This window comes from Chelonia mydas, chromosome 23 (assembly GCF_015237465.2).
Source record: "Chelonia mydas isolate rCheMyd1 chromosome 23, rCheMyd1.pri.v2, whole genome shotgun sequence".
In the NCBI taxonomy this organism is placed as follows: Eukaryota; Metazoa; Chordata; order Testudines; family Cheloniidae; genus Chelonia; species Chelonia mydas.
This window is the reverse complement of record NC_051263.2, coordinates 10,668,118-10,692,423: the sequence shown is the minus strand read 5'-3', so window position 1 is coordinate 10,692,423 and position 24,306 is coordinate 10,668,118. Positions and strand designations below refer to the sequence as shown.

Below are 24,306 nucleotides of genomic sequence, written 5' to 3'. Positions count from 1 at the left end.
TCTTCAACAATGGCCAATGCTGGGTGCTGGGAGGGCTGAAAATTACAGAGCTGATTGAATAATATTTGTTGAATGATGTTTCCAATTACTTTTGTGATATTTTGCCAATCTATTATTTGAAAAATATTCACTAGGATTTTTGCTGGGCGAAGGATGGCTCTGTGCTTAAAGCTGTGGCTATAGCTTCAAGCCAGGTGGGTTCAAATCCCACAATGGAAATTTTTTAATCCATCTGATGTTGTCACAACCCAATGGCCCCCTCCCTCAAGTTCCCTGGGGAAGCAGATCAGCATTGTATGTTGCTAACGCTGTTGCAGGCATTGCAAAGTGTTCTGGGAAGGGTTAAAGGCATGAGAGTGGAATGAAAGGTTCCTTTGTGGGTCTCAGGCGGCCGAGGGGGGAAAGGAACAGGTTAATTTGACAATTCAGCTTGGCCTAGAGATAAAGAGAAAGCTGCTCTGTGTTCACGGTGGAGAATCAACAGTCTGCCTTGCTCTGCATGCCAAGCACCAAAAAACGCAGCTGGCTGTGAGAAATAAAGACAGAAGCAAAACAAAAGCAAAGTAAGTTGCAGGACTGAGATTACACATTCGCGAAGGTTGGCCACCCAGTGAGACTCAACAGTCTGCCTTTGTGACCCTGGAGCCGGTGTGTTTTGGGGGGAGCTGAAGAAGCCACAGAAGGCCAGTCTGGAGTGATACACCGAGCATGGGGAACAAAGGTCTCTGAAGGGGACGCCCCCAAGAGATCCCAGGGCTTAAAAACCCTCCCAAGAGTGGAAGCAAGTTGGAGACTTTTCAGCGGAACCCTGGATGACCTGTGCACAGGACAGACTCCTGTCCATCCCCCCCCCCCCCCGCACCCCGCTCTGTTCTGATGGTACACCTCAGGCCTGGCCAGCCTGGGGTAGCTTGAGTGTGAGTATGGAAGTGGGTTAGAGCTTGGGCACTAACACTTTTTCCTTCCTCCGAGTGATGTGGCTGCGATTCCAGCACTCACTGCTGTTCTTTTATTATTTTACCAATAAAGCTTTAAAATTTAGTCACATGGTGTGTTCCTGTATCTCCCCCCCCAACGGTCCTGCGATCTCAGACTGATCACCTGAGATCTTAGGCAGATTGGTAACAGAAATCTGTCACAATGTCTCAATCCGTAAAAGGGAGAAATAATATTTCCCTTTGCTCTGCCAGAGATGTGTCATCAGGCTAAATTTAAAATTACTTAGATACTCCAGTGATGGAAGATGTTCCCGCTGTGGATAGGGTAGGTCAGATATAATCATCCAATTATTTAATTAACAATTTTTGTGAACTATTTTCTATGAAATATTCAATGAATAACAAGTCTTCTTGTTTGCCCACCTTTGTGCATTATTTCAAAGGCCATCACTGGTGGCAGAATTAGGACTGCAGAGTCGTGTGCTGAATTTGGATATATTTTTAATCACACTCAGCTTTAGTACAGCACTTCCCATCTGTAGATCTTGTCGCACTTCAAACAAGACAGTGAGTGTTAGTGGGAAACTGAGGCATAGAGAGGGGAAGGGAGTTGCTCAAGATCATAAATCAGATCAGTGGCAAAGCTAAGGTTGGAATCCAGGTCTGCTAATCCCTGGAACACACCACTTCCGTGTGGGAGGCTCTTGAGTGGCTATGACATCTAGTGCTGAGCAGGGCCAGATTTACACCATATGTGCCCCTATGAATTCTAGTGCTGAGGCAACTGAGCTGGTCAAAGATTTTTCATTGAAATTTTTTTTGACAGAAAATTACATTTCCTTCTAAATTGAAACATTTAAAATGTGTCAAATTTGATGAAAATTCCTGTAGAAAAAAATTTAAATGAGTTTTGTTTGTTTTGAAATGTAAAGAGTCCCCTGTGGAGCTGATTGAAACTCAGAATTACCAGTTCATGGGATTTCAACATTCTGAAATGTCTTTTTCTTACCCATTTGAATCAAAACAAAAAAAATCATAATTTCATTTCAGATTTTTGGAATTTCATTTAAACTCTTTCATTGCGACACAGACAGGAGACCCTTCATTTAGAAAATAAGATAAGCTGTTCCAGTCAGTACTAAGTAGTAGCTGCCCTTAATGATTTTAAAGTAAAATAAAAATAATAGAATTTTTCAACTATTGTCTTGTCAGTAGTAGTAGGAGTAGTGCAAAATGTCATGAAATTATGTAAAAATAATATAAAAATGAAACAAAATAAAATAAATTGCAAAACACAGTTGTGATACTCCAAAATGAAATTTCAAAATTTCAAAAATCTGAAACAAATTTTCAAAATTCCAACACAAGCCTTTCTCAAATCCAAAATTTTCAGAATTTCCAGTTTATGGGAATTTTTTTAAAAAAAAATTCCACATAGGAACAAAAAAGAAATTTCAAAATGTCAAATCCCATGAGTAGATAATTCGGAGTTTCAATGCGCTGTATGAGTAGTATTAGATTAGGATGGAAGGATTAGATTTTTATCAGTAAATGTCAATAAATGTTGATTTCACCACACACACACACAAATTGATGAAACAAATATTTTCATTGATAATATCAAAATTTACAGATAGATAAAATAAGAAAAATGCTCCTTCAGAACATCTTAGAGTTTGATGTAAGGATATTTACTGTTTACATTTTGACGTGTGATGTTGACAATTTGTGTTTTAATGGTATCAAGCTTTAACTTTTTGAATATCAGGATTTATGTCATTAAATAATTGTTTGACCCTCCCCCATAATTCCTTCTAACAGTGAAAATTTAAATTGGTAAAAATAGAAACAAATGCTTAACACGCATAATTTGGTGCAACTGTGAAAATGTAAATTGATAAGTATAAAAAATGCTTCAAAGTAAATATTGATATTGTCGGATGAAATTATAAAAAAAATAAAAATCAGATTCTGCCAAGCCTAGCTATGAGGGTTGCTTTACATTTCAAAACAATGATTTGTTACCCTCTTCCCCAACATGGGAAACAAGCGACTGCCTCAGTGTTAGCATATCTAAGAGGGTTTCCTGCTTTTGCTTTAACACTTTCTGCTCTTGTAATTTTTGCACAGACAAAACCACCAATTCCAGCAACCGTGATCCAGAGACGACCTCTCCCCATGGTAAATCATCTCATTCACTCATGATTTAGGAGACTTCTCCAGTGCCCCCTAGGATGTGAATTCCAGAAAAGCAGAGCTCCTTCCTGTAGGAGCTGTCATCTTTTCCTCTCACTCGCCTCCCTTCTTCTTGAAGAGTATACACACAGGATATCCATTGAATGGGCTGCATTCAGTTAGCCTGGTGCAATGGGGTATAAATCACCATCACTGCCATTCCCACAGTGAGGCTGTTTGTTCCCAGCAAGATTCACCTCAAGGGAGGGCAGATGGTATTTCCCCAACCCCAGCTTTGGCCAGGGTGCTCCATGGTAGCTCTGCCAGTGGGAGCTCTAAGGGGAGCGCTGAGTTAGAGCCTACTGTATTTTCCTACTGTATTTTCCACTCCATGAATCTGATGAAGTGGGTTCTAGCCCATGAAAGCTTATGCCCAAATAAATTTGTTAGTGTCTAAGATGCCACAAGTACTCCTCGTTGTTTTTGCTGAATTGGTTCTGTCCACTCAACGGGTCAGGAAAGGCACGCACACTCCAGTCATCAGCTTCTGAACTCTCCTTAGGCCTCCCACCTGACACTGCCAGGTTACAATGTAAACATCCACCTGTACTAAGTGCCCGTCAGAACCAGGGACAGATGTAGTAGTAGCTGTAGCTCGGGTTATCTCCTTGCTCTTTGCAGACTGGGTTGAAACCAACAATAAATCACTGGCCTCCTGGTACTACTGATGGAAAGGTCAAAGTTTAATTTGGGTTTTATTTTTGTTTTCTGTACCCAGCATCGCGTAGTGAAGGTCCCATATTTCAGGATATTTGCAAATGGGAACATGAAAATAAATAGAGCTGGTTGAAACAAAACAAAACAAAAATACAGAACAGTTTTTCACTGAAAAATTCTGATTTGTCAAAATCAGAATGTTTCATGGGAAAGTATCAGTTCTGATGACATTTTGAAGGGAAAATGTCCAGATGAATCATTTTGACTTTCACATTATAATAATGTTATAAACATTATAGTATAAATATAAATAAATATTAATTTTAACATATTTTATTTATATGATTTGTATTTAATATTATATTGAATATATTACAATGATTCAACCAATCTTTAACTTAACAAAAACAAAATGATTTAACATTATCAAAACTAAATATTTCTGTAGTTTAAGGTCAATTTTTTTAGCAATTTTCTTTTTGCAGGAAATTTAAAATTTGGGGCTTTTTGTTCCAATCTGGAATGAAAACAAATTTTGAAATGTTAGAATTTCCCACAGAACATTAATTCTGGTGTCTGAGCCACTCTAAAAATTCATTCTATCATTCAGTGAGTGGCCTGTGACAGACATCTTTATAATATTAGATACTTATTTTTGGTCTGGCTGTTGAGGGGCCAGCCATCTTCAACGTATTCTAGTTTCCCTTTCCCTTTATTTCTAACCTAATGTTATTGTTTTCTGTAAATATTCATGTTGCTTTGGTTTTCTAGGACTGCAAATGATACTTGGAATTGCAATTCCTACCACCCTGGGTCTGTGCTTGGTTCTGTATCTAGTAATAACGAAAGGTATGTAAACACCTACACCTGTTAGAAGGTAGATAAGACAAACTTCAGAAGAAATCCCCAGGTTCCATAATGTTCTCAAACAGGGAGCCACTGTTAGATGTTTGCAATACATTTCTTTTTGAGACAGGCCAACGTCAGAACTTCAAATGTGAATACAGCCCAAATTCAGGGGTTTAGGATTTGAATCCTGTAACATTCTGGCAGCATTGGCCTGCAAATTCCACCTGTTAGCAGTTGAAAATTCTGCTAGAAAACATTAATGCATCTTTCTGATTCGCTGTTGCAGTGGGCTTTTTACCACTTTTTAGCCAAAGAGATGACCAAGGGCGTGAACTGAGTGGTCCTTGTGGAGGAGGCCTAGGAGAAAAAAGGCTCAGGGAGGAGGCTTGCGCTGGATTTTGTTTATAATTTATGAATAAAGATGCATGCCAGGAAGGGGTTGCATTCTGGTCAACTGCAATCAGCATAAACTGTAGCTTTGAGGTGAAGTAACTTGATCACAAATTGCCAGTGTGGAATCTGTCTCTACAGCTTTGATTTGTGGAAAGAACCTAACCCAGAAGGGGGATCTGCCTCTGATTTGGCATGAGAGATCAGAAATTTCACAAGCCCAATTGCTCTAGTGAAATTTATGACATTTTGGACCAAATTCTTATGAGAACAGCTGGTGAAACTCACATCAATATCTGGCATGGCCTGAAACTTGCACACACGGTCCTAGATTAAATCTAGATGAGGTCAGAACTCTAGACCCTGCCTCTTTACTCCATACCTAGTTTGCTTTATATTCCCCTTTTTCTTTACTAATGTTGTAGTGAGTCATTTAGGCCATTTCACTAACATTTTCTATCTTTTCAGCTGCATGTCAATGTAAAAACCAAAGGTAAGAGGACACTATCTCTTAACACATTCCATAGTCGCTGCAGGAATATAGTATTTGATTTAGAATTACCCTGCCCTAAAGTTGAAGGTGCTGTTTCATGCAAACACTGATTACAACTGAAAAACAAAGAAGATAGATTATGACTCAAGTCAGGGATTAATCCCACTAGAAATCTGGTAGCCATGACAAATGAATCCCTCTGTGAAGTTCCTTTCCTAGCTAGAGCACCCTCAGATATAGTGGTCTTTGCTCATGTAGCTCTGAGCTAGTGAGAGGCAGTGTTGCCTAGTGGATAGCACACTAGCCTGGGACTTAGACGCTGTAGGGTCTGTTCCTGGTTCTGCTGCTGGGTGACCATGGGTGAGTCATTTCCCCCCTCTGTGCCTCAGTTTTCCTATCTATACAGTGGGGCTAAAGATGCTGTCTTTCTTTGTAAAGCACTTTGAGATCTACTGAAGAAAAGCACTTTATAAGCACTAGGTGTTATTACCTGTTTGGGAAGCTGGCTCTAAAATTTCCAGGGTTTCCAGGAGGTAAGTGAGCCCTAAAATTGACTGTGCAAGGCAGTTCCTTTTCAGTCCCACTGGTAATTGGGGAAGAATAAGGCCTCACAACTTGTATCATGATCCAGCTGCTAAAAGGGACAACTGGATTAGAATTACCATATGTGGCCACAAACTTGGCCCAGTCAGTTAATTTTTTTTGGCATGTTCTTAAATCCAATTTTGAAGATTTTAAAGCAAAACAGGTCCAGCCCTCAAAATTCAGATCTGGATCTCTCCAAGTTCTGGATGTGTTTGAATCCAGGGCTTTGCTTAGATCTATTAAAAATATATGAGCCATTTGTGAAACTGAGGTCCAGCCCTGGGTTTGGATTCCAGGTCCATCCTCCACCAAAGATCAGAGGCATTTGTGTAACCTACTGTAGACACATGGACATACCATGGCCACCAGTGAGGTTTGCACCCTGCAATGCCAGTGGAATAATTCTGTCCAGCTGAGCTAAAGGAAAAACCATTATCTTAAGTAGCCAGCTGCTGGGACCAGCCAGTAGAGGGAGACAAAATCACATTTGCAGACAAAGCGTCACATTGGTAGCTGGGACTTTACCTCAGGGCTCTCTTGTTTTAACACAGTAAATACAAGTGATTTTCCACATTCACTCATATAGCCTTTCTCTCATTTTCTACAGGGAGCAAAATCCATATAAGAGCACAGACAAAACTGCAGCAGGGAAGCTTATTGGTATGAAGTTCAAACATATTAACTTACTCCTTTGATCTACCCATTCATCTGGTATATGTGGATTTTCAAGGCAAAGCACTGAGAAAATGAGTACAGTCTGTTAATTAATTCACAGGTCCAGGACACTGTAATATCAGCCTGCAGTATAAACTGTTTTTCTCATCATCAGTAAATTTCTAACCACTGATTGGAGGATGAATATGTGCTGCGAGTCATGGTATAATGCATGTCTAGGAGCAGTGGCTGGAGGCTGGGATTTCTGCTGAAAAGCAGATGGCACAATAGCTCATTACCGAGGCCTATTCTGTTCCATTGCAATGAGTCACAGATTCATAGATTCCAAAGCCAGAAGGGACCATTGTGACCATCTAGTCTGACCTCCTGTATAACACAAGCCAGAGAACTGCCCTGAAGTAATTCCTAGAGTGGATCATTTAGGAAAAAACTTCCAATCTTGATTTTAAAATTGTCGGTGATGGAGAATCCACCATGAGCCAAATCCAAATCCATGATCCTAGGTTCCATTTTTCATGAACTGGATGCCCTCCTAGTAAAGATCCCAAAGTGACCCCAAATCACCTTTCCCATATGTATGCTTCAAACGGTAGATTTATTGTTTGAATTGCTATTTATTCCTCTCAGAGCTTAAGTACTGAAAAGCAGTTTTTATAAATATCATCCCCATGATGTCTGAATTCTTCAGCACTATTCACACATATAACAGGGATTGACAAGATGTGTAAAATTCAGATGCTATTTGACCTGAAAAATTACTAATAAAATGGCTATAAATGCAGTATTTATTTTTCAGATGCCTCATCTGCTGGATGTTCCCATTACACAGTAAGTAAAAAGACAAGACTAAAAGGGGGAATAGGATAGAGATCTATAAAATAATGAAGGAGGTGGGAAAAGAGAATAGGGAACTGTTATTCATCCTTCCCCACAATACAAAAACCAGAGATCACCTGATTAAATTAATAGGCAGACGGTTTAATACAAGCAGGAAGTATTTTTCCACACAACGCACAATTTACCCGTGGAACTCATTGCCATGGGATGCTGTGATCGCCAAAAATATAACCAGGTTCAAAAATGAACTTGATAAGTCCATGGAGGATAGGCCCATCAATGGCTATTAGTCAAGATGATCAAGAATGCAAACCCATGCTTGGGTCAACACTAAACCTCTGACTGCCAGAAACCAGGAGGGGATGACAGGGAAGGAGCTATCAAAAATTGCCCTGTTCTGTACACTCCCCTTGAAGCTCTGGTACTGGCCACCATCCAAGACAGGATACTGGGCTAGATGGACCCTTGGTCTGACCCTGGACGGCAGTACTTATGTTCTTCTCCCCTAATAGCCTCTGGTCCCAGGTAGGATTCTTCAGGATTTTGGGTTGGGTCTGGAGCTCATTTTGTCGGTGGGTAACACCCCACAAAAGAAACAAACAAACTAACTAACTAAAATAAAATAATAATAAAAAGAATAATGTGGGGGATTTCACAGGTGTTTTCTCCTCCCACAGGCTCATGATCACGATACAAACTGTGCATTCACAGGTCAATGATTTTACCGCCTAAGAGAGACTAGGTGGGTGAGCTAATACAGCTACAACAACCCTGCAAACATTTACCGGGCTAAAGTAACCCTGCTCCCATTGAAATTCATGGTAAAACTCCAACATGCATTAGAGTTGCAGGATCAGGACCTAAATGTTTTGTCCGGCTATTTTAGAGGGGTTTTAGTATCAGTGATTATGAAAAAAAAAATTGGGGGGGTTACTGAGTAAATTTTTGTTTATTAAAAGTCCTCGCCCAATATCTGTTCCCACATATTACAAACTTTGGGAGACCTAACAAATGTCCAACACCTGACCCTCTGCTTACACTCCCTTAGTGCTAGTAAAAGAAAAATATTTAAATTGGCCCCTTATTGTATCATTTGTGACTTAGGGTCTGATCCAAAGTCCATTGGAGTCAATGGAAAGACTTCCATTGACCTCAATGGGCTATTGACCAGGGCTTTACATAAGAAGTCCATGTCCCGTAGGTCCACTAGAATGGGGTCTAGTGGCTACAGCAGGGGTAGAGCCAGAGGGACAGAACTCCTGGGTTCTCTGCCCAGCTCTGAGAAGGGAGTTGGCTCTAATAGTCAGAGCAAGGCAGATATGAACAAAATGTTTTGACATGGAAATTTTTTCAACTTTAAATTTGCCAAAAAAAACAGTCCTCCCAAAATGGTGGTTTTGATTCCACTCAAAACTACTTGTCTTTTTTGTTTTTCAGAATTACCAATGAAGTGAAAAATCCATTATTCACCCAACTCTCCTCCTGGCATCTGTTTCTAGCTCTGGGAGGGGAGTGGTGTCAATGGTTAGAGCATAAAGGGTGCGGTTCTATCCCCACCTCTAGAAGGGAGTGGGGTCTAGTGGGGAGGAGCAGGGATTCAGGACTCATGGGATCTAGCGATTAGATCAAGGGGGGCAGGATTCTGCATGGAAATTTGGTCAAACAGCTACTACAGGGATTGGGGATATGTCCTATTTATGGCTCTGCGATTAAATTGCTGTGTGATATGGGACATGTCACCTTTCTATGTCTCAGTTCATTTTTATAGTGTGTATAATAATATATGACAGCATCTGATAATAACCACAGGGATATTTGGACTCAATTAATTCTGGTTTGGATAAAGCTGTGAAATTATCAGACAGAAATTGCAATATACAGTAGAGCTGGACAAATATTTAAAAAAATAGATGAATGTGTCAGGGGTTTGGTTCATTTTCACTATGTTCATGTCATTTTGTATCCCTGAATCCCACAGCTCTGACGCTGGCCTGCATGAGTCTCTCAGACTGTGGATAAAGTCACAAATACGCAGGTTCGATGTTGAATACTCATGTTGGATGCTGAATGTGGATTATAACAATAATAACAATTTGTAGCTCTTATATTGCGCTTTCCCCCAGTAGCTCTCAATGTGCTTCACAGTATTTGACGGGTTTGTCCTGATAAACCCCCCTGTGAGGTAGGGCAATGCTGATATGTCCATTGTAAAGATGGGCACCTGAAGCGTGGAGACACTAAGCAACTTGCCCAAGATCATTAAAACATAAGAATGGCCACACTGAGTCAGACCAAAGGTCCATCTAGCCCAGTATCCTGTCTCCTGACACTGGCCAATGCCAGATGCTTTCGAGGGAATGAACAGAACAGGGCAATTTCGAAGTGATCCATCTCCTGTCCTCCAGTCCCAGCATCTGGCAGTCAGATGCTTAGGGACACCAAGGGCAGACCCGGGTCACAGAGGAAGTCTGTGCATTCAACCTAGCAGTGATGTGAGTGACCAGTTGTGAAGCTTGAAGGCCAAACCCCAACCCTGGACAGCTCTTGCCAGCACCCCAAAGACTGCCCTTGACTCCCCTGCGAAATCTCCTTAATGTTTTGGATAATTGAGTCAATTTGTAAATGACAGGAGTAGTTTGTGATCACTCTGCTAAGCACAGAAAGAAAAGCCAAAAATGTACTGGCTGTACAGTCAGTGTGCTCGTTATTTATTAGGTTTCAGAGTAGCAGCCATGTTAGTCTGTATTCGCAAAAAGAAAAGGAGTACTTGTGGCATCTTAGAGACTAACCAATTTATTTGAGCATAAGCTTTCGTGAGCTACAGCTCACTTCATCGGATGCATTCAGTGGAAAATACAGTGGGGAGATTTATATACACAGAGAACATGAAAAACCTGTTGTGTTTATTAATGATGAATTATTATTGGTCTCTCCGCAGAACAGCTGGGTTCTGCCATTAAATCTCAGCTTTCTCAGAAAGACACCAGCCCCTTTGCTTCATGTTAATATGCACACGTTTTATTTCCAGGGACCCCAAGGGAAAGACAAGGATACAGAGAACTATGAATCTCTGAACACTAGAGCCCTGGAGATTTCGCCTTATTCTACACTTCATCTGCAACAGAAGAGTGAACCTGCCATCTCTGCATCTCGGCTCAGTAAGTGACTCACGGCCCCCTGCACTGAAACTTTAGGATGGGATTATCAAAGGAATGTAAGGGACTGAGGCTCAGGTTTTTAAAGCTATTGAGGCATTGCTGTGCTCAGTGTCACAACGCCCAACTGATTTCAGAGCCTACGTCTCCTCTTCACAAGGGATTCAGACCCTGAAGAGTCTAAATTCCATTGACAGGGGATCTAACTCCCAAAGATTCTTTGCAAATTCCAGGCATGTCACTTACACTCAGAATAGTCTCATCTCCCAGCATCATTAACCTTGTCCAATCATTGGTGACACTGGACCATGTCTATTTCTTCCTGTCAAAGGGACACTGTCGTACATATTGTCAGAGAGGGTGAATCAGCATCACGCCATTGACTCCAGGGCATTGGGGCTGATTTACACCAGCTGGGGATCTGTCCCATTGATTCCAATTGAGTGACACTGATTTACACCATCTGGGGATCTGGCCAATTGATTCAAATGGAGTGACACCGATTTATACTAGCTGGGGATCGGGCCCTTTCAGAGGGGTAGCCATGTTAGTCTGTATCAGCAAAAACAATGAGGAATCCTTGTGGCGCCTTAGAGACTAACAAATTTATTTGGGCATAAGCTTTTGTGGGCTATAACCCACTTCATCAGATGCATGGAGTGAAAAATACAGTAACCAGTATATATATTACAGCACATGAGAAGATGGGAGTTGCCTTACCAAGGTGGGGGGGGTTTCAGTATTAACAAGGCCAATTCAATTAGGGTGGTTGTGGCCCATTCCCAACAGTTGACAAGAAGGGGTGAATATCAACAGAGGGAAGATTACTTTTTGTAGTGCTAACGAGGCCAATTCAGTCATGGTGGTTGTGGCCCATACCCAACAGTTGGGACTAAGTAAACTTGTAAAGCTGTGACAAGTTTTAACTTACAGGTGTCATAGCTACTAAAATTGTTTACAAATACAGCATTCTTTTTCCAGATGCTTCATCTATTGGATGTTTCGATGAGATGGTAAGTACATAAGAATGGCCACATTAGGTCAGACTGATTGTCCATCTAGTCCAAAGTTATGTCTTCTGACAGTGGCCAATGCCAGATGCTTCAGAAGGAATGAACAGAACAGGGCAGTTGGAGGTTTAGAAACATCTGGAATATGGGGTTACATCCATAACCATTTCAGATAATAGCCATTTATGGATCTATCCTCCAGGAACTTATCTAATTCTTTTCTGAACCCATTTACACTTTTGGCCCTCACAACATCCTCTTGCAAAGAGTTCCACAGGTTGTGTGCTTTGTGAGGAAATACTTCCTTTTGTTTGTTTTAAACCTGCTGCCCATTAATTTCACCAGGTGATCCCTAGTTCGTGTGTTATGTGAAAGGTAAATAACACATCCCCATTCACTGTCTCCGCGCCAGTCATGATTTTATAGACCCCCATCCTATCCCCCCTCTGTCGTCTCTTTTCTAAGCTGAACAGTACCAGTTTTTTAAAATCTCTCCTCATATGGAAGCTGTTCCAGACCCTTCATCATTTCCGTCGCCCTTCTCTGCATCTTTGCGAGTTCCGATAAGTGATGTTAATAACACATCACTCTCTCAAGCTGCTCCGGGAAATGCAAGTCTGCAAGGGAAAGGATGGAGAAAGGGTGACAACACCACACAAATGCGAGCATCACAACCATGAGGGCAGCTGCCAGAGTCTTAGGAACAGATTCCTCCCGTCCCCTTGCTCACACTGAGCAGTGCTGTGATCCGCAGCTAGCCCCTTGATTTCAAAGAGATGATTCATGGTGTAAAGAACAACTCAGCGTGGGTGAGGCTATCAGAGAAACTGGCCCTTAATTACTGCAAAAGAAGGCTGTGCTTCTACACAACACAGCCAGGCCCTTGGCTGTAGGAATTAGACACACTGCTCCCTTCGGGAGTCCATTTCAAGGGGAGTGGACTGGCTAAGGCCCTTATCCTAATCCTCAAAGGTATTTAGGCTCCTAATTTCCACTCAGATCAGTGGGAAGATCTGCTCTGGGAATTAGTTTGGGGGAGTTCTCTGGCCTACGTTATAGCGGAGGCCAGACTGAGCACAATGGTCTCGGGCCTTGGAATCTATGATTCTTTGAAAATACTTTTGATGATCTGGGCCTAACCCCTTTCAGTGCCTGTGAAAGTCCCTCCCTCCATGTGTTGTCTGTCTCATCCCTAATTTAGAGCATTTCTAATCTTGGGAGGATATTCCTGGGGATATTTGTGTTTATGTAAAGATTAAAATCCAGTTTATTAATAGTCCTCCACCAATAGCTCTTCCCATATTGTAGAACTTTGAGAAGTTTCAAACCTAACATAGCTCCAGCACCCACTTTACTCCTACCTATGACAGCTTAGTCATAAAATATTATTGTAAAAAAATAGCCCCTGATTGTATTTTGTTTAGAATGTCTTTGGAGACAGAGACTGTCTTTTCTGTTCTGTGTTTGTACAGCGCCTAGCACTGCATGACACAATGTGTGACTTTGCAGTGTGAGCTCTTTGGAATAGGGACTTTCCTACACTTACTATCCGGAGTCACAGGGGACTGGGAGTCAGGACTCCAGGGGTCTGTTCATGGCTCAGGAAGGGGAGTGCAGACCAGGGGCTTAAACAAGGTGGTCTCGGAATCAGGACTCCTGAGTTCTCTCTCTTGCTCTGATTGGTGGCTGTGATCTTGGGGTTAGCAAAAGGTGAATGGGGAGTCAGGGTTCCTGGTTCTAGTCTCAGCTCAGGAAAGTGATGTTGTTAGAGCAGAAATTAAGATCTTGGGGATTAACTTGCTGCATAGCCTGGGACATATCACTAGTGTTAAAGTGTCTCTACTATATAAGCAGTCTGTGGAAGCTGCATGAACTATAATGTGCATAGTGCTCTGGGATCCTTAGCTATACATAGGCTGTAAGTGTTATTCCAGTGTATGGCATTCACCTACGGCTTATATTACTTATTATCAATTTCCAGAGGGCTGCTTGGCTGTGTCTCTAACCGTCAGCTTTCAAATCGGTTCTCAGAAGGAGAGCAGCCCCAGTTGCTTTCTGTTAACACGTACATGTTCTGTTTAAAGGAACCAGCAGACAAAGAAGTAGCAGGTGAGGGGTACGAAATGTTAAACCCCAAGTCAGTGCAGAATGTGCTTTATTCTACACTTCATCGCAAACAGTGAGATGCTGCTATCTTATCCCCTTCTGAGCTTGGTAAGTGAGTCACTCCCCTCTGGAAAGAAGCTTTCACAGAAAATCCTACTGATGCTAGAGCTTTCTGTGGGCTGAATTTCCCCCTCCTGGCCAAGGCTTCAGTAATTGAGTCAGGGGTCAGGGCAGGGATGGTGGGCAGGAGCAAGGTGGGCATTTGAGGAATGGGGATCATTTCAGTTGCATTCAACTCTGTCGCACTCCCTGACCAATTCTCCTACGCTCCAGAGACTCTCCTTCCAGAGAGCAGCTGCACATTCGGGTTACTATCTAACATTCCTGAGTGTACATGTTTGTAACCATACTAGTCTCTGCCTGGCACCTTGTCTAATCACTTACAGACAGTGCAAAGTGGGTGTAAGTTGTAGAAAAACATTCCCATGAAAAGGGGATGTGGGCCAGGGCATCACCTGGGGGCAGGACACTGCAGCCAGTCAACAATGTTTTGATAGAAAATGTTTGTGTCAAAAAATGGAGAGAAAAAACTTGCGAAAATTTTCTTCTTTTTTATGACAAATTTTGGGGGTATTGTTCAAAACCGAGTCATTTTTCAGTTTTCTGGTTTTCGGTTATAACCAACATTTTTCTGCAGAGAAGAAAAAGAAACATTTCCCAGCCAGCACTACGTGACAGCCAAGTGTAAGTTAGAGCAGCCCTAAGGCTACCCTAATTTATGCCTGTTACAGATCCACAGGCTCTGTGTTACACCCCTGCTTTTAAACAGTCCCTTGGAGGAATCCCTTCAGTGTTCCAGGCCCTCAAACGGTCCCACTTTTCCTTCAGGGTAGGCCACACAGCCTCACTGCCTGTGAGCCTGAGCCCTTGGGCTGTAGTACTCCTGTTTCACACCATTAGCTCTGCCCAGCGAGTCCAACTGAGATAGATTCCTGGCCCTGATGTACTCTCCTGGGGACTAATGCATATCAGCAGTGATTGCAGAGCAGTATCTATTACTCAGCTGGATCATCACATTGGAAGTCTTTAGGTTAGCACACAGCAACCCAGGTTAAGATATAGTCCATCTGGCCAAACCAGTGCCATCCTGTTATACTAATAAAATAAAAACCAGCAGGTTCTTATTAAAGGGGAAAAGGCAAAATGCCACATTTATTGTGAATACAGAAAGAATCATAGTAAGCAGTTAGTTATAGCTATAACATTCCATTCAATTTCATATTTATTCACACATTCATTCATACACACACACACACACACACACACACGTTCTGCAAGGTTGTTATCATAGCTACCAGCCTTAGAGTTGCTCATGCCAAGCCACTGGCCAGGTGGCCTGGACATGAGGAGGGAGCAGGGCCTTGTCAGATGCTCATCGGACGCTCCTGGAAGTTGGTTTGCAGAATCAGACCCCAAAGTTCTCACTTTTTAGAGTCTATTTTTATAGGAATTTCTTCCTATGCCAGTCTATGGGAATTGCTTCATCATGCTGTTGCTGAGTCAATCAGCAGATGGCACATTCCTGACGGCTCGGTGCTGCCAGATGTTATCTTGTTCTTTGGTTCTCCCATCCTTGAGGCTGTTGGGTGGATTCCAGTCTGCCCTCCGGGGTCTTCTGGTTATTTCCACTTGACGCCTTCTTCAGCCGATGGACACTGGATTCTTAGGCTGGCACCTCCCTGATCATTCAGTTATTATCCACACCAAGCATCCATCCACATACATCCTCTATCTCTGTTTTAATCACAATTGTTAACAAAGCGAGATGAATACAACAAAAGGGTGGGAGTCTCTGGGTGCTGTTTCTGTTGTTACAGAGTATTGCTTTGAGTCTCTCTCTGTGTGAGTAGTTGGTGTTACAAAGAATTGCTTTGAGAACAGACTCTGTCTTAGAATGTACTAACACAATTAGCAGCTTGCAAGTTTCACACATAGGGGGAGAGAAACAGTACCAAAAACCAAGAGACCTCTTAATTAGTAATACCCTGGAATTTAAACTATGGGGACTCAAACTCATTTGTGATTTTAATACAGAACTTCTTTAATATGATCCAACAATCCTCCAGTCAAGCTGCTATGGACTCCATTTCAGGCTCTGTCTCTTTTCCTTTTTGAATCCAAGGTGAGAGCCCTGTCTCTCTCCCATGAGCAACACTTACCCCCTGGCTGGACACTTTTCCCTTTGTTCCCAAGCCTGGGTCATTGCTCTGTTTCCCTGTCAAGAGAGGGGGAGAAAACCGCCTTCCTCTGGGTCGCAAGGTGTGATGTTCCGGTCATTAGGGGGTTCCCATTGTCCTTTTCAGATTCTCCACAGATATGGGTCAGTTAAAGCAGGTTCCAGCCAGTTCCTTAACTATCCATTCATTCTGCCCCACACAGCAGGGTGACAAACACATCTCATGTCTCCTGCATTGCTCCAAGGGCAGACTTAATCCTTTATTCCACACTTGATAGCAATCTAAAATACAAAGAAAACTGAGGCATAAATAGGATTCTTAAAAAATATTACAGAAAATTCCCACTTCATCACAGTGCCAGCGCCTGAATGCCTTTTCGCTAACATTAGAGAGAATGCATTTAGGGTGAGACATTCAAAGGACTTTAGGGGAGTTCTGCAGTGAAATTCAGTGGGATTTGGGCACTTAACTTCTTTAAACTCTTTTGAAAATCCCAACCTTCCTGTTTGCAAAACTGGAGAATTTTCAGCTACCATCAGGGAATGTCAAAGGAAACAAATTTTGGAATCAATGCAAGTATTTGAACCAGAAACTTGATTTAAAAAATACCACTTATTTAGGCCTTGGATTAGCAAAACTCTTAAACATGTGCTTGGATTAAAGCACATGGATAGTCCCATTAAAGTGAATGGGATTACTCATATACTATGTGTCCAATCAACATGAACCAACCCAGCTGAAATGTCAAATATCTGAAATCTGTGAGCAGGTCATTCGTTTGTTTTAATTTCTCTTCCAACCTAGTAAACTCAGCCTGGGATCTGAAAGTCTAGCCAGTGTCCCTCAAATTCATGCCTCACTTTCAATAATAAATTGCCTGAGATATCTGTATAGGCTTCATTATGAGATGCTAAAGGCAACTGGCATTGGGTTGGCTGATTCCCTCTCATTTTCCCACAGATCAACCTGTGCTTAAATGAAGAGTTTGGAGGAAAAGTGTTTTAGAGATTGAGTTAAGTATGTGGGCCCCTGAACCATAGGAAAGAAGACACAGAGATGATGGAGAAATGTTTAAGAAACTTGAAAATATACAGAACAACAGAACTTGTCCATTTGTTGATTGAATGGAGAAATAAAGAGTGACACAGATTTAACTTGTCTGATTTCTTAAATGGCAGTGAGATTCCAGATCATGTGGAAAGGACATGTTGGTTCATATGCATAGCTAATGTAAGTTCCAAAAAAAAATCTATGGTACGTATATAAGGACTGTAGCATACATGAAGGACGCTCTCAGTTCATTTGAAATAATATGTTAATCCAATATGTAAAACATATGTAATCTACATGTTAATGTTACAAATGTCTTTGCTTCATAGACTAATGGGAATTGCCAGATCATATCAGACCAGGGGCTAGAAATGGTAGAAAAAGCTGTTTTTTTCCACCACAAAAAAAAATTCAAGCTAAAAATGATCATCTGAAATTCTTAATTTGAAATATTTCATGGGAAATTTTCAAAATCAAACAAAAGAAATTTTCATTTCAAGTCAAACAGAAATACTTGTTTCAATTCATTTGGAATATTTTTTAAATTTGTTTTGAATCAAAAATTTCATTTCAGTCTCCAAACCCTGGAAAGTTTTCAAATTTTTAAATTTTAATTTTTTCCTCTCTCTCCATTTTACCCCAACAAAATGCAATAAAATGAAACCTTTCCACAGTTGTTTTTCCCCCCCTTTTTTTCTATTTTTTTTCCTTCTTCCACTCTTAGATTTTCAAAATATCTCCAACTTTTGAAAAATTAAGAAACAAAGGAGAAAATGAAACTCTGACTCTACCACTTCTTAACTTTTCCAAAGTTAGAGGAGTATTGAAAAGTTGGAATGGTGAAAAAAAGGAAAAACTGTGGGGAGCGGGGGAGGAACAAGACATCATTCGGGTTTTTATTCAGTTGCTAAAAAGGGAGAAGGAAAAAAATTCTAAACTCTGAAATTTCAAAAATTGTTCTGCTTTCCAAAACTGAAACAAAAACAAACTTTCAATTCAAAAGTAAATGAAACAAAAAGGTTTGCAGTTAAGATGTAAGGCCCTGATCCTGCAAACACACCACCTAACCAGTTCGTGCTTAGCTTTACCACTGCAAATATTTCCACTGAAATCAAATGAAGCACATTTGCCAGATTGGAGACTAAGCAGAGAGGAGATTTAGCTGGTGTAAATCCAGGTTAGCTCTGTGGACTTCTGTGGAGCTACAGCCATTTACACTAGCTAAGGATCTGGACCCCCATGGAGAGGCAAAGAAAGGGTCAGGGATGGGTGATTGGCACAAATACCAGAGTGATGGGGCAGTGAAGTTTGCTTGTCTGGGGGAGGAGTGGTTCTGTATATATCCTCTAGTGGCTATTTAATTCAACCTGCTCTTGATAGGAGTCAACGTTTTAAAGGGTTCTGGCAGAGGTGTGTTTAAGGAGGGACTTGAAGAAAAAGTGGCTTCTCTATAGTATTGAAGAAAGGACTTGTCCACACAGGGACTGTAACTGTTGCAGAATAACTCCATGTGTGGACACTCTTATTCCAGCATGAATGCCTTTTTCCAAATTAGTGAAATATCTGGATTAAGCTAGTACAGAAAAAAGAATTCTTCTTTTGGAAGAAAATGGTCTACCCGTGCAGTTATTCCAAAATAGCAAAGCCACTGTAAATTCACACTTTACCTTATTCCAGAATCACTTTCATGTGTAGAGAAGCCTTAGACAATAACCATGAGCATACAGTACTGCTCAATAAGGACAAATCTGTCTGTAGGGGAGGGGAATTTGATGAGAGTCTTATCTTGGGGAGAGCGCCGCTATTTCCAGAGGCAATAAGTTCCTTCACTGACTCTCGTCTACTTTTATTTTCCTCTAACCATATCCTGTGGCTTGGTTTCTGAGCATGAGTTATTGTGCAATCAGCTCATGTCTTCTGTACAGTTACATCAACTCTTCAAAACCACCGCTCAGCTCAGATCTGTTTCGAGGGTTCCTGTTATTTCCACCACATTTTTGTTTCAAACTTGATCACGGACATTTTCTACTCCTCTATATAAAGACCAAAAAGAGGGGCCGTCATTGTTCACAATTAGGAAACTTACTTTTTTTCCCCATTGTGGAACATAAAAGCAGCTGAAGAGATTTTGCTAGGAACGTCCTAACAAAACAAAGGATAAAGAAAAAGCATCTTTTGGCTTGAACCCAATCATGGGAAATTCCAGTGCAGCCTTGTGTTTTTCAGTGAGGTACAAACAGCATAATCAGTAGGACGATTAAATTATTTCGCCAAGGCTTTTTTTTAAATTGAAAAATGCATTTTGACCAGAACAACAATCCTTTTTGGAGAAAATTTTCATTCTTGTCTAAATTTTCTGGTTTTACAGCAAAATGATGGAGACTGAAAATTTGTAGGCAAAAATGTTTGGGTTTCTTTCAAAAAAATCCTATTTTCAAAACAAACATTTTTGTTGTTGTTGATGATGGCTGAAGGTACTGAATGAAAGAGTTTGGTGGAACTCTGTAGGCTCATAAGGGAGGACAGGTTTGCTTGTGGCCGGGAGTCATGAGTTCTGGATTCTGTTTCTGGCTCTGCCACAAACTCCCTGGGCATCTTTGGGGCAAGGCACAAACTGTTTATGTGACCATCAAAACCATCCTGTCTGGGCACATTGCAGAGACATGCAAAACAGAGGCAGACACTCATGTATTTACCTTCCCAGCTCCCCTGTGAGGACTGTACAGAGGGGGAACGGAAGCACAGAGACCGATCAGCCCAGCACTTTCACAAGGGTCCATTGATTTTGGGCGCCCAACTTCTGGAACATGAGGACAGATATTCATCATGTGCACGTCTAGATTTTCACATGCTCAGCACCCATTTAAGCACCTAATCAGGCTCAGATTTTCAGAAATGCTCTGTACTCATTATTATAATTTCTACTACTACAGGGCCCAGGCACTGTACATTATTTATTACGTGTATTACAGTAGGGCCCAGGATCCCCAGTCATGGCCCAGGACCCCATTGTGCTAGGTGCTGAACGCTATTTATTAGTATTATGGTTGCATTAGGAGCCACAGTCATGGCTGAGTGCATCATTGTGCTAGGTGCTGTACATTATTTATTAGGTGTATTACGGTAATGCCTAGGAGCCCCAGTCATGGCCCAGGACCCCACTGCGCCCGGCATTGTACAAACACAGAACAAAAAGACAGTCCCTGCCCCAAAGAGTTTACAACCTAACAATCAGACAGGAGACACCTGATATAGACAGGCAAACATCCTTAACTAAGTATCTGAAGAGGAGGTGAGCTGCAATAGGACCCCTAGGGGCCTGATCCTCAGACTGGTTGAGCACTTACAGCTGCTAATAACAATTGCAGCCTAGACATTTTCATCCTGGAGCTTGGAGCATCTGCCCAGTTGCTAGAAATATGTGGCGGAAGGACAACCCGGTGCTTAGGGGAGTAGCCAAGCACTTGGGAGTCGTGGGTTCATGCCCTGCCATAGGCTCCCTGTATGACCTCGAGCACGTCACTTAGGGTACATCCACAGAGGAAGTGGCAGCCCGTGAGCCTCCAAGCTGGGCTGACAGACTGCGGTTTGTGGGGCTCTGACTATCTTGCTAAAACTAGCTTTTTAAACATTGTGGCTCGGGCTGGAGCTTGGGCTCTGAAGCCTAGGGACAGGGCAGGCTTCAGATCCTGAGCTCTAGCCTGAGCTGCAATGACTACACAGCTATCATTAGCGTGGTAGCCTGAGTCTGTCAACCTGGGTTTGAATGTTCGGTGCTATGGCTGTGTACAGATACCCATAGCCTCTCTGTGCTTCTGTGCAGGGGATAACAGCTTTACCCTGCCTCACAGGGGTGTGATGAGGATAAAAGCATTCAAGCTTTTGAAGGCTCAGATACAACAGTGGTTGGGGCGGGGGAGAGTCATATGGATGCAATAGTTTGTAGGGAATATTGCATTTCCTAACACTTCGGTTTTCAGAGAAGCTCTGGGTGTTAGCCTGTTCATTCATCTAATGGGCGAAAGCCTGTACTGTTACACGGCTGTAACTTGTAAAATCAAAAATGGCTGACAACTTAAAAAAACTGGACAGGAACAGATGCGAATCCCTGTGATGATTGAACCTGGTGATATTCTGAACAGAAGGAGCCCACCGCCATGCTTGTAGCTGTTCCCCTTGCGTCACACTGTCTCAACAGATGTTCAGAGCGACACACAGACAGATTGACAATCCTGGACTTGTCTTTCAATAGATCGGTTATCCAGTATCCCGGCCATATTTCCCAGCTAATCATGTTTCCTTCCCAACTCCTTCTTACAGCTGTGGTGAGAAATCCTGCAAACCTATTTTCTAGTCTGTTGAGATATTTTTATTGGAACATATTTTTTTGAGGAAAAATACCTTTGAAACCAAAATATAAATGGAAAATTTTCATTTTGATCAAAAATTTCCCTTTTTTGACAAAAAACCAGAAACCAAATAATATTTGGTTATTGATTGATTGCTCGCTTGATGGATTTTCAGTAAGTTTTCAGGTTTCAAGATTTTTTAATTATTATTTTCAATATTCTAAAAACAAACTATTGTTTTAACCAAAAGCTGAAAATGGTTTTCAAAAGCCAATGAATGAATAAGCAAACAAACAAATAAATAAATAAATAAGCAGCTTTGTCTTTGGCTTTTCATTCAAAGCCCAACAAAGTTTTGGAGGACATTTAGGAAAAAAATGTCACTTTTTCTAAACATCCCATGAAAAAAGAATTGGTGCTTTTCAAGCAGCTCTGATACTTTCCTGTCTAACACAAGAGACCTGATATTTTTCTGGTGGCTTCTCTTTTGTCTTGGGACACACATGAAGTGACCACGCGCTCTCTGCTCGAAACGTGTCTTTTGGCTGGGGGCCCAGTGTTCTTTTTTTGGCTGCTCAGCGGAAACAATTAAAGCTGGGACATGCTCCTCCATCACTTGCAGCACAGAGCAAGGTTCACCGATAGGGATATCGCCTTACCTTTTCATGCATCAAGTTCGGGCTCAGGTGTGGAGTAGAGCAGAGTAGTGTGAATGCTTGAACATGGCAAGTGGTGACAGATATCAGGGGGCCAGCCGCCCAAGAGGAGAGCGTGATACCAGTCTGCAACCCTGAGGAGCAGAAGACTCGCAGCCAAGTATAAGTTGCCTGCCCTGTACCTGCAGCCCAAAGATTGCAAGGCAAACCACATCAGAGGGACTGCATCTGATCTTCTGTGAAACCCCTGGGGCAGAAGGAGGCTCAGAAACGAGACTCTGGACTTGTCTCTTAACCTGCACCCCAAGTGGCAGAAGCCACTGAAGAAATTTCCTGACTGGTCAGTTGCCAGCGATTCTCCCAATGATCCTGCCACTAGGACTCTGGCTTTGCTGTGAGTATGTGAAGAACGTTATTTATTTCTAAGAAGAGACTGAGGACAAAAGACTAGAAAATTGTTCCCTTAACTGATCAGCAAGGCTTTAACGAAGGGTCAGAATTAGACATTGGGAGAGGGATTTCCAAAAGTAACTAACTGATTTAAGAGCACAAACCCCATTGAAAGTTGGTAGATATTGTGCTCCTAAATCCCCCAGGGCCATGTTTTGAAGGTATTTAGGTGCCTACAGATGTAGATAAGTGAAAGTGGGATTCACAAAAGCACCTAGCTAGGTACCCGGGCACATTTGACAATCCCAGGCACATATCTGTATCTCCATATGCATAAATGCCCCTGAAAATCTGGCCTATGGGCACTTCCGAAAACCCCACCCTTTGTTTAGAAAACAAACTACAATTGTGCAGTATATTTAGGCTTGGAGGGATTGGACTTGTATTGGTAAACCTCAATTTCACTGTTCACTCACAAACTAATGAAAAAAATATTTCCATCAGTAATAATCAAAATTTGCAGACACTTGTAAGAAAAGTGCTGCTTGTGAACTTTAATTAGGGTTTGATTTAAGGATATCTATTTTGCATATTTTGGAATGTGATGTTGACAATTTATGTTATAACAGCTATAAAGCTTCCCTTGAATCTCAACATCTACTGTCATTTAGTAATTATTGTCTAATCCCTCCCATTGTCTGACCCACCCGCCAGAATTCCCACAACTGTGAAAATTCAAATCAATTTAAAAATTAAATGCTTTAAAAATTGATATTATCCATCAAAATGATATTAAATAGACAGAGCTGGAATCAAACATTATTGAACCTTTAACACATATATTTATATCCGTTTTGTCATTTAATATTTTCTTAATTCTGGAACTGATGGCAGAATTCCATTGGGAAGATACAAGTGAAATATGGCTTAGACAAATCTAATCAGAGCACATGAAATTCATATGATTAGTTGAGTGTGTGAGAGATGAACAGAGCAGGTTGAATAGTTATTGGTTTAAAATCATTTCAATAAAAATGATCAAAAATTCACCATATAAATTATTTGAGATGAATTTGCTACAAACAAAAGCTGTAAGATGCCAATCAATGCTCTTATCATTTCATGATATTTCTTTTTAGAAAAAGAAATCCACAGCTTACCGTGGATATTAAGCTATTGTTCTGACAATGCGATCGTGTATTTTATATGTATTTAATTAGAAACATAACCATTTTTAAATTAATTTAATTTTTAAGCAATCTGAACCAAATTCTACTGGAGTTATTTTGGATTTACATCAATGTAACTTTGATCAGAATCCAACCTGAACTCCACTGCAGTCAATTAGCGACCGTGGATTTATCCTAGGGTCAATGCAGTCAGTGGGTGACTCTGCATTTAGCGAGGGGTAACTGGGATCAGAATTTGGGCCTCTGCCTGTAACTGGCACTAAAATCTATCTATTGTGTGTTTATTTTGAAGGTATTGGTTTCACAAGCCAACAACACTGCAGTTCTCCGGGTGAGTATTTACTCCATGTACCTAGAGCAGAAATACAGAGATACAGCAGGAGAGAATATTCTGTGTGTTGGGAATAGAAATAAATCTGGTGCTTTGAAGAGGGGCTGGAAGAGCAGAGAAAAAATCTTCATGGATTATGAGATGAATTTTGCTAAATTGGGAGATGGATTTAT

General features: G+C 41.3%; 1 long non-coding RNA gene across 1 annotated transcript; it reads left to right on the top strand.

Annotated features, from left to right (window-relative positions):
- The first annotated feature begins 6,771 nt into the window (after nucleotides 1–6,771).
- Nucleotides 6,772–10,810, top strand: LOC122463674. The gene is made up of 3 exons (XR_006287252.1): nucleotides 6,772–6,807; nucleotides 7,619–7,650; nucleotides 10,688–10,810. It is a non-coding gene; the product is annotated as an uncharacterized LOC122463674 (long non-coding RNA).
- The last annotated feature ends 13,496 nt before the right edge of the window (nucleotides 10,811–24,306 follow it).